The 10,175-nt window shown below is 48.6% G+C and overlaps 1 pseudogene; it reads right to left on the bottom strand.

Moving 5' to 3' along the window:
- Positions 1 to 4,206: 4,206 nt before the first annotated feature.
- Positions 4,207 to 6,474, bottom strand: LOC121142975 (annotated as a pseudogene).
- Positions 6,475 to 10,175: the final 3,701 nt, after the last annotated feature.

Here is a 10,175-nt window from a genome sequence, read left to right as displayed (position 1 = left end):
CGGTGGGAGCTGGTGTTTGCTGAGAATAAACTTGTTCTTTCAATGGTTGGGAAAGTTGTCAGTTGTTCGCACTTTCTCACTGATGCTTTTAACGGAAGAAGGAACCCATTTAGGGCCCTGATGTTGGGAGCTGCGGAAACTGTGACACAGATTTGCAGACCCTGTGACCTCTGAGAACCCAGAGAAGGCACTTGTGAGAGTCTGGTTTTAATCAAGGCTCTGCTGCCCTAGGAGGTGCCTCTGGCTCCATAATGAAAGCAGCTTGGCTGTCTCCTGCTGGCCCGATATGTTTGATTTGCAGGCTGTCTGGCAGGCTGCTCTTGGGTGAGGGGAGGTAGGCCAAGATGGAAGCCAGAGGCCGAGGGGAGGAAGGTGAGTTCCTCCCTTCCTCAGAGGGCTGTGGTGGGCTGACCAGAGTCAGCAGCCAGTGTCTCAAAAGGGCTGGCTAGAAAGCTAAGGGTTGCGGCCGGCAGCTCCTTTGTCGCCTTGGCCCAGATTCTTTGCAGCTGATACTTCATTTCTCCTCAGCATGCGGAAGGATCTAGGTGGGGACAGAGTTTGAGATGTGTTTAATTAACCTTTGCTCCACTCTGTAAGGGACCAGGCTTGTAGCCAACTTGCCTGTTGTACAAGGACACCGGATTCCTTGCTTGGAGTGTGCTGGCTCAGTCATGTGTGCATTCTTAGGCTGATTGTCCTGAACCTTATCTTGATACTTCGGGAAGAGCCTGTGGTGATGGTGCCCATCCCCCAGTGCCTGGGCCACGGCTACTCCCGAGCTGCTGGGCCTTTCCTCTTGGCTTTCTGTCCTGAGCTTGCCTCATTTCTGATCTTCACCAGCAGCCCTTTCTTGAGGCCCTAGTCTCCCAAGCATGATTCTGTGCTGGGGGAACAGGGGTTCCTAAGTTCCCAATCTTTCTTACAATGCCCACATGTCACAATTGCCCAAAATAAAAAGGTGCCATTAGTACCATTGCTGATTGTGTCGTGAAGCTTTTTGGGGACTGGGAGACTGCCAATCTCTGTGTGGCAGATAAAAAACAAAACCAAACAAACAAAAAACCTTCCTTTTCTAGCTTGTAGGAGGCCCTGAGTTTGATTCCTAGCACTATAGCAAAGCAGAAACCCTTTATCAGGTATAAATTCTCTATCTCTTAGTCCTGTGAAATAGGGATGGGTGCCCAAGTTTATAACAAGAAACAGAGGTGAGGGGCATTGCACCCTGTGGGAGCCCAGAAGCCACAGCAGCCAGTTGGAGAGGTTCAGGACATTGGCAGGAGGCAGAACCAGGGGTCTGGGTGGGACCCTGGTGAGGGTAAAAGACAGAGGGAGGGATAAGCCTCTCCTGCTCTGATGGACCCAAAGACTGAAAATTGCTACTCAATTTTGAGTTAAACCCTGGCATGTTTTTACACTCCGGTGCAGTGAGAAGGAGCCGTGGGAGGCTGTCTCAACACCGCCTTCCCTGGGTGGAAGCAGTGGTCCAAGAAGCAATGCTCTGCCCTGAGGAGCGGGGCTAATGGTAATAATGGGCAACTTGTCTCAGAGCCAGAGTGTGGCTTCAAACGTGGCACTTCCCTGACAAGTAAATTGCAGGATTCCTCGCCAAATCATTAGATAACTTTTAAGAACAAAGAACGAGCGGGCAAAAGGAGATGCAGCGTGATCTTGCTGGAAAAATAAATAGCAATCATTTCTGAAAAGAAAGTACATTCGATGAATTTGACCCACTGAGAAAATTACAGCCTCTCTTCCCCGCCCTGCTTCGATCCGTCAGCCCCTAATGGAGGAAGCCTTCCTGTGTTTGTCACGGTGGAGATGGGCTGGTCAATTAAAGGAGTCTGCCTTGTCTAGTGGAGATAATAGCAGGCCTGGACCCATCCATCACCAGGGACTGGAAAGTGACCTCCCTATATTGAGTCAGAGCCCTGAAAGCAATCTCTCCTGCTCATTATCATACCCAGAAATTACTGCTCTGAACCTGATTTCCCTGAAATACCAAGCCAGCAGAGCGACTGCTGGACATATTAGAACACAGTGAAATGACACCGTGGCCTTAATATTGGACCTGGAAGTGGAAATAGATGTGTTGTCACCTAACAGGGAAGAAGTGGAGCTAGATGGGACAGGACTCCTGGCTGTCTGATTGCCACCTGATGGTAAAGCTGAGATATTAACCCACTGCTTTTAGCAACCGGTTTTTGCAGCCACATAAGAGCTGTGCCACCTTGAATTTGACCCTTCCTGCCCGTTTCCACAGTCCCAGCCAGGGTCCTTAGTGTTTCCTGTCTGTCTGCAAAAGATCCCTTACAGCTCTCCCAGGGCAGGAAATGGAAACCATGTGGAAGAGGACGGTCAGGTGCTTGGGCACTAGCACTGCTGAGTCTGGGCTTCCTTTGGTTGTTAGCAGGTCCTTCCATACAGGCCAGTCACGGGCCGCGTGGAGGATGTGCACGTGGCTTCCACCCTAATTCCAGAGCAGAGGGGCCTCCTGTGGCCCAAGGCCCTTGGGCACATCTTTGAATACCTCCTCTCTCTAGTCACCCTGAGTGAGGCAGTTGGGGTGCAGCCTAGGGACACACAGTATTTTCATGGCACAAACAAGCCCTGTATCCAAAGCCCAGCACTGAAAAAGATTAGTGTACATTTATAACTTGAAGACATTGGTTTTATCAGAAGATATGATTTATTCCAATTTCCTTAGTTTTTTTGGTTATTTTATGGGTTGTGTAGGTGTGTGTGTGTGTGTGTGTGTGTGTGTGTGTGTAAGCCAAGGTCTTATGTAACTCAGGCTGGTCTCCGACTTACTGAGGATGGCCTTGAAGTTCTAACCCTTAAGTCCTCACCTCCAGAGTGCGAGATTACAAGCATATGTAGTTCTGCGATCAAACCCAGGGCTTTATGCGTGGTAGACAAACACTATCACCTGAGCTACATATACCCCAGCCTTCCTTAATGAAGACACTGAACACTGCACTTGCAATTTCCCCATCAACCGGCCATCTCACCATCTGGTATGTGTTAAGGGACTGATAGGCAGAGAACTCCCAACTGTCTTAAGGACTGCAGTTAAGATCCGATACTATTAACTCCAGTTGCCATCCATCCATCCATCCTTCCATCAACCCATTCATCCATCCATTTACCCATCATCATTCATCATCCACCCATTTATCCATCCATCTATCCACCCATTTATCCATCCATCCATCCACCTATCCAACATTTGTCTGGACCCAGTCCTTCACCTCATCTCAATGATTCTTAAATTCTGCAGCCTAGCTTGACCCTGTGACCCCCACATCAACTCAGCACAGCCAGAAGTTCTCCATCTAGATTGTTGGTATCTTACCTGCCCACTTCAGAGGCTCTCTCCTCCAGTAGCAGCCCTTCCTCCAGGAGGGCCTCTTTAACCCTTGTCATTCTGTCACACACATTACTGTGGAATGCAGTAAGTGTGCTCCACCAGCATTGCTAGCTAAGAATCTGTTGCCCAATGGCCAGCTGTCGAGGGAAATTGGGACTAGTTGGAAAATTGCTACTGGTGTAGCTGTGGAATTCATTGTTATTGAATAAAATCTGAGGTGTAGAAAGATACTTAGCTATTTCTGACATGTAGAACTTATAAGTTGTACCACCAAGACTGGCTTAAAAAGATATATGTTTAGTCTTGAGGATGTGGACAGTGAATGATGGCTGTCCTTCCTTCCTCCCTCCCTCCGTCCCTCCCTCCCTTCCTAGCTCTCTTGACTGACTAGTGAGTACTTCTCAGAGTTCACTCAATAGCCTTCTATTTTGAGATCTTAAAAACTGGTCCGGTTTTTTTAACTAATTGTTTTTTCCTTTTTAGAATATTTTATTCTATTTTTTATGTGTCTGTATGTGTGTGCATGTGCCTTGAGGAGGCCAGAAATGAGAATTCTGTTCCCTGGAGCTGCATTTACAGGTAGTTCTGAACCCCCTGACAAGGGCTAGGTGCTGAGCTTGGGTCCTTCAGAAGAACAGCAAGTGCTATTAACCTGAGCCATCTGTCTCTCTCGCCCTCATCTCTAGAACATAGTCTACACTCACTGGACAACAGCCCCAGGCCACCCCCACTTCCTACTCTCTTTCTTGTCATGTTATAGTAGCAGTTTGTCCTTCTGTGACAAACTCTTTGTCCTTGGCTTTTTTTTTTTAAGTTATTTTCAGGTATATTGAACAGATTCAAACAGCTCCACGCGGTGTTTTGAAATTCATCCCAACTGTAGGCTCATGACCTGCAGGTTGGAGAGACTGCCAAAGTCCAGAAGCTTCAGCATTCCCTTGGTATCAGGATCTACCTCAGTGATCTCCTGGTCTAGGGCCTAGACCTCAGGAACATAATTATCTCTCCCCTCTCTCTCTTCCCCCTGCAACTTGATAGAGATGCCTCTCACAACCTCTCTAAATCCTCCTCGTCGGATGTGAGACACTGCCGGCTATCTTGTTGAGGATATTCTTGCTGGGGATGATGGTGATCTCCTGGCACACGTGCTTGTTGGTGTAGAAGTCATTACCCAGGTGTGTGCAGTACTCTTGATGATGACCCGGACCACCTTCTTCACAGTCTTGGTGCGGTAAAAGAGAGCTGTCCTTGTTTCTAAAAACTGAGCCCAGCTCACTGGTTAAGAGCACTGGCTAAACTGGGCAGTGGTGGTGCATTCCCTTAATCCCAGCACTCGGGAGGCAGAGGCAGGTGGATCTCTGAGTTTGAGGCCAGCCTGGTCTACAGAGCAAGTTCCAGGACAGCTAGAGCTACACAGAGAAACCCTGTCTTAAACCTGCCCCCCCAAAAAAAGAACACCAGAGGACCTCAGTTTGCTTACCAGCAACATGACAGTGTACAACTATCAGTCCCCAGGGATCTAATGACCTCTTCTGGCTTCAGTGGGAACTGCAGGCACATGGTAGACACATTTGTTTGTTTGTTTTTTTTTTGTTTGTTTGTTTGTTTTTCAAGACAGGGTTTCTCTGTATTGTTTTGGAGGCTGTCCTAGAACTCGATCTGTAGACCAGGCTGGCCTCGAACTCACAGAGATCCGCCTGGCTCTGCCTCCCAAGTGCTGGGATTAAAGGCGTGCGCCACCAATGCCTGGCCGGTAGACACATTTGGCTAACACTCATACACATACTTTTTTTTAACTCAAAAAAAAAAAAAAACCAATAAAACCTCCAAAACAAAAGCTTAGAGCCCAAGCCATACAGCATGGGTCAGAATCTCTTGTGTATAAGATGCGGGTGTCAGCCGGGTGGTGGTGGCACATACCTTTAGTCCCAGGACTTGGGAGGCAGAGAGGCAGGCAGATCTCTGTGAGTTCAGAGGCCAGCCTGGTCTACAATGTTACACAGAGAAATTCTGTCTTGAAAAAAAAAAAGATGCGGGTGTCACATCTGGTTTGTCTCTCCATGTGTCGGGATGTTTGGCTTGGCTGTACCTCAAAGACAGGCTTTTACGATCTGTCTCGTGGCCTGCATCCTTACAGCGACTGAGGCAGAAGACTCATGTGCATCCTTCCACACAGAACTAGAACCTTCTGTCACCAAGTGGTTTGGGTTGTGGCACAGTTTGGTCATCCTCAGCCACACAGTTGGGCACGATGCTGCTAGGTTTGCATGGTCTGTTTCCCTAAAGCCGCTCTGCCAGCATTCCTTGAAGAAAATACTGAACCCGTATGTTAACGTCTAGATAATAAATATTCAAGAATCACTCGTGTTTGAATAGTCTTTCCAAACCTTACATTTTACTGATTGCCTTGAGAATCTGAAATGCTAACAGTACTGGGAGAATTCCTGGCACCGAGTCTAGCTGTGTCACACACTTCTGATTCAAGAGTGTCACCCGCTCGCAGCTGCTTGGCACTCCGGTCCACTGCGGGGTGTGTGTGTGTGTGTGTGTGTGTGTGTGTGTGTGTGTGTGTGTGACTGTGGAAGAGAAGCTGACACCCAAGATGAAGTCTCATCGATTTGTGTTGGGCTGCCCTTTTAGCTATGGTCGTGTTGTGCTTGTCTGAGATTCATTTTTTCAATCAAGACAAATTCTAATTGGTTTTGAAATCAGGCCTGTTTACTCTTCATAAATGTGGGTTGGTATTTCTCCCCCCCCCTCCGCATCAGCAGATGAAAGGGGATCAAACCAGCTGTGTCACAGTGACAAACTGTTTCAAGGTTAATGGCAGAGCTTTCAGACCCAGGGGGAGCTCAGCATGCAGGCCCACTGAACTACACCCCTAGCAGCCCCTCCAGAAGATCCAGGCTTCCATCAAGATACACATACGTATTCTTAAAACTCATTGTTACAGGTTGGACACGTGGCACCATGGTTAAGAGCACTGGCTCTGTCACAGGACCTGGGTTTGATCTCCAGCACCTGTATGGTGGCTCACAATCTTCCAAGGACTGAACGTTGTCTCCCAGGCTCCGAGGACATCGGGCACACATGTGGTACACAGACATAGGTGCAGACAAGACACCCTTACACATATGTGTCTTTTTAAAAGTTGTTAATAGGTGTACACATGTGCCACAGCCAGCCTGCAGAGGTAATAGGTGAAAAGTTTCTACACCCCAATAAGCCTCTACACCGATGCAACAATCCAAATCAGACCAAATCAAATCAAATTAGAAAAAGCCTATGTATGCTCCTGGATGGCCTTCCAGTCCCCCATAGAGGAGATGGGAAAGGGAAGCCAGAAAAACTGTCCTCTGGGGGATAGTTTAAATACCCTGTGGGAGTGGTCTTAAGTATCTCTGGGGGAGGGGCCATCATTTGGCAGGCTTTCTGAGATGCAGCAGGGTTTGGAGGGAGATGAAGGATGGAGGCTTGGGTGGAAACTCCACCATAACACCCCAGACTCTTTGGATATATGGGTGCCAGGGGCTGGGGTGAAGCTTCCACCTTAACAATAGGGTAACTGGAGCACTAGGGGTCCAGCTTTACCTGCTGAGCCATCTATCTGTCTATCTATCTGTCTATCTATCTATCTATTATCTATCTATCTATCTATCTATCTATCTATCTATCTATCTATCTACACACACACACCAAATGTGTTTGGACACACACAGGTGTAAGGTTTATGCAGATGAACACATAGGTATATAGGTTCTTGAGTTGAAACTTACTTTCCTTGCTGTGCAGTGATCATCACAGCACTTGCCCTCCCTCCCTCCCTCCCTCCCTCCCTCCCTCCCTCCCTCCCTCCCTCCCTCCCTCCCTCCCTCCCCATTCTGTAGCCCTAGCTGGCTTGGAGTTTTCGGTGAGTCTCCTGCCCCTGAGTGCTGGTGCAGCTCCCTCACAGCAGGTCTTGTGGATTTAGTCACTGGTAGAATCACATCTACATCTTACCAGACATTCACTGAGCATGGGGGCTGGGTGAACCATCACAGTTTTAGCTCTGCCCTGCTGTCCCCTGCCCCCAAGCCTTTGGCAACAGACTGGGACAGCTGAGGCAACCAGCCTTGTGAACTGAGCAGCTCTGGGGTTCTCGGCCTGCCAGTGTGAGACAATCACCAGAGCTACCCAGCCTGACCCATGTAAGCCAATCTAGTGATTCCCATTCCGATGTTTACCTATGCTGTGGTTCAGGCTTTCCTAGAGAACCCCAGATAACACAGCAGGCAATGGCTTGGCCGTTGAGCAACACCACAGCCTCTGCACTGAGTTTTGAAGTCAGGAAATGAGACCCATTTGGGGTTGTCTTTCCTCAGATTAGCCCTGCTTGTGGTGTGTTCCTAGTTCTAACCTTTGGGACACAATCATGGAAAGCTTTTGTGACATGAGAAACTGGAATGAACCCTCTTTCTTTCTTCTTGAGTGGTTACTTTGTATACAGCCCCATGAGATGATCTGTTTCCAGGACCATGTTCAGGCTTCCGTAGTGAAGATGAATGTTGTACCAGGCTTGCCCTAGCAGGCTCTCTCTTCCGGTGGCCCTGCCCCCAATGATGGCCTCTCAGGGTGCTTTGGTTGATTGATCTCCAGCAACCCGGAGAAAGTTCACACCCCAAAATTCACTACTCCTCAATTCTCCCACAACCATTCATCATCCCCCCTTCCTCCCAAACCTGCTCTCAGGTTAGGCGGTAGCGGTGAGCAGAGCCTTTTATGTTCCTCTTATTTTGCAGACAGGTGATAGCATGTGTCAGGTGAAGGGCAAAACACACTCGGACCAAGGTGTGAATGTTTAACAGGCCTGGCATTTGTCTTTCTGCCCACCTGGGTGTCATTGGTCTTTTCCCTTCCTTCATTGGTGGAGAGGGTTCTGGGGATGAGAGGGGCATATTTAAAGGAGCTTGCTCATCTATGCTCTAGTAAAAGCCAGAAGTTCCTTTTCAGGGATTGCCATGGAAGACTAGGTGCCAAGATATTCACTTCTGTGCTCATCTATAAAATATTTGGGAACATGAAGTGCGTTCGTGGCTTCACTTGCCTGGTTTGCAAAAGGAAATTCAGGGGACTTGCTGCTAAATGCAAATGAATGTTGTCTCCGTGTGCCTATGCTTCCAGAGTCATTTGGATGAAAGGCTCTTGGTCTCCGCAGCTGGTGCGAACCCCCCCACCCCCACCCATGGCTCACGCATGGTGGGGGAGAGTGTTGAGGCTGTTTGAAGATTCCAGGCTGGCTTGGTTATCTTCTCATGCTCTTAGCCTTTACGGTGCAAATCACAGATGACTCTCCTGCCAAATCACTAAATTAGCAAACTGATTAAATAACACGGCTCGAAACGCTAGTTTACAGTGTCTGATTACAGAAGGCTCCAGAATGCCACCCCGAAGTGCAGTTAAGACTGCTTCCACAGTGTAACCTGGGGAATCAAGCATTTTCTCCATCAGCAAATCCATTAGCTCTGCCCGTCCCTTCTTGGCACACGTCTAGGGCTCCCAAAATTGCTTGGAGGTTTGGAGATGAACAATGCAAATATCTCAGGGTCTCGGGTTCCCCCACTCAAGACTCCCACCTTCCCCCCAGATCTTTAAAAACCCTTTGTATAAAATATTTTTTAAAAGATTCCAATGTTTTCAGTCATAGGAAAAGGAAACGAGATGAACTTTGCAGGTTTTAAAAACTCCTAAAGCACATGTAGTGTGATAGGGTGTGATGGTCTGAAGGTGAAATCCCTCCACAGGCTTCTACACGGGCACGCTTGGGCCCCAGCTGGTGGCCCTGTTTGGGGAGTTGTGGACCCTTTGAGAAGGAGGGTCTAGCTGGTGGAAATGGCTCACTGGGGTCAGGTTTGTACAAATCTCCAGCTCTGGTCTGGCTCCTTGTTTTCTAGCTGGCTGCCGTGATGTGATCCTGTGCTCTGTCCAATATGGACACAACACCCTGTCTGCCATTGTAGGCTGAAATCCCCTGGAATGGTGAGCCTTAAGAAGCCCCCCTGTAAGCTGTTTCTGTGGGGCATTTTGTTACAGCCATGAGAAAGGTGGGTGAACCAGACATGGAGTGAGAGAGAGAGAGAGAGACAGAGACAGAGACAGACAGACAAACAGAGAGAGAGAGAGAGAGAGAGAGAGAGAGAGAGAGAGAGAGAGAGAGAGAGAGCGCGAGAGCGTGTGTATGTGAAGCAGTTCACCCACAGGCTGCAGTTATCCTACACAGGGATGCCACTCACTGAGCTGCAAGGCATTATGGAGGTGATTTCTGTGTATGGGAACACTAATAGAGCGGGCACACACACCTGGGTGATTTTTCCCTTGATATACACTTGTGAGATTCTTTTTTTTTTTTTTTTTTTTTTTTTTTTGGTTTTTCAAGACAGGGTTTCTCTGTGGCTTTGGAGGCTGTCCTGGAACTAGCTCTTGTAGACCAGGCTGGCCTCGAACTCACAGAGATCCGCCTGCCTCTGCCTCCCAAGTGCTGGGATTAAAGGCATGCGCCACCAACGCCCGGCCACTTGTGAGATTCTTGACCACTCACTGGTGCCCACCTTAACCAAGAATGGAGACTGCCAGGTGTTAAGGGCCAGTGAGGGTGCTGGTGCAGGTGGCAGCACTCTTGTGTGCACACCTGGCTTCCTGTCATTATCACGATGGAGATGTGGCCTTGACAGAGGACTTACGGTACTGAGGATGGGCTCCACCACTGTGCAACTGTAAGCCCAAATAAGCTCTTTTATAAGTTGCCCTGGGTGTGGCGTTTTATCACAGCATT

This window comes from Mesocricetus auratus, unplaced genomic scaffold (genome assembly GCF_017639785.1).
Source record: "Mesocricetus auratus isolate SY011 unplaced genomic scaffold, BCM_Maur_2.0 Super-Scaffold_100010, whole genome shotgun sequence".
NCBI lineage: Eukaryota > Metazoa > Chordata > Mammalia > Rodentia > Cricetidae > Mesocricetus > Mesocricetus auratus.
The sequence above is the reverse complement of the archived record's forward strand: the minus strand, read 5'-3'. Positions and strand labels throughout refer to the sequence as shown.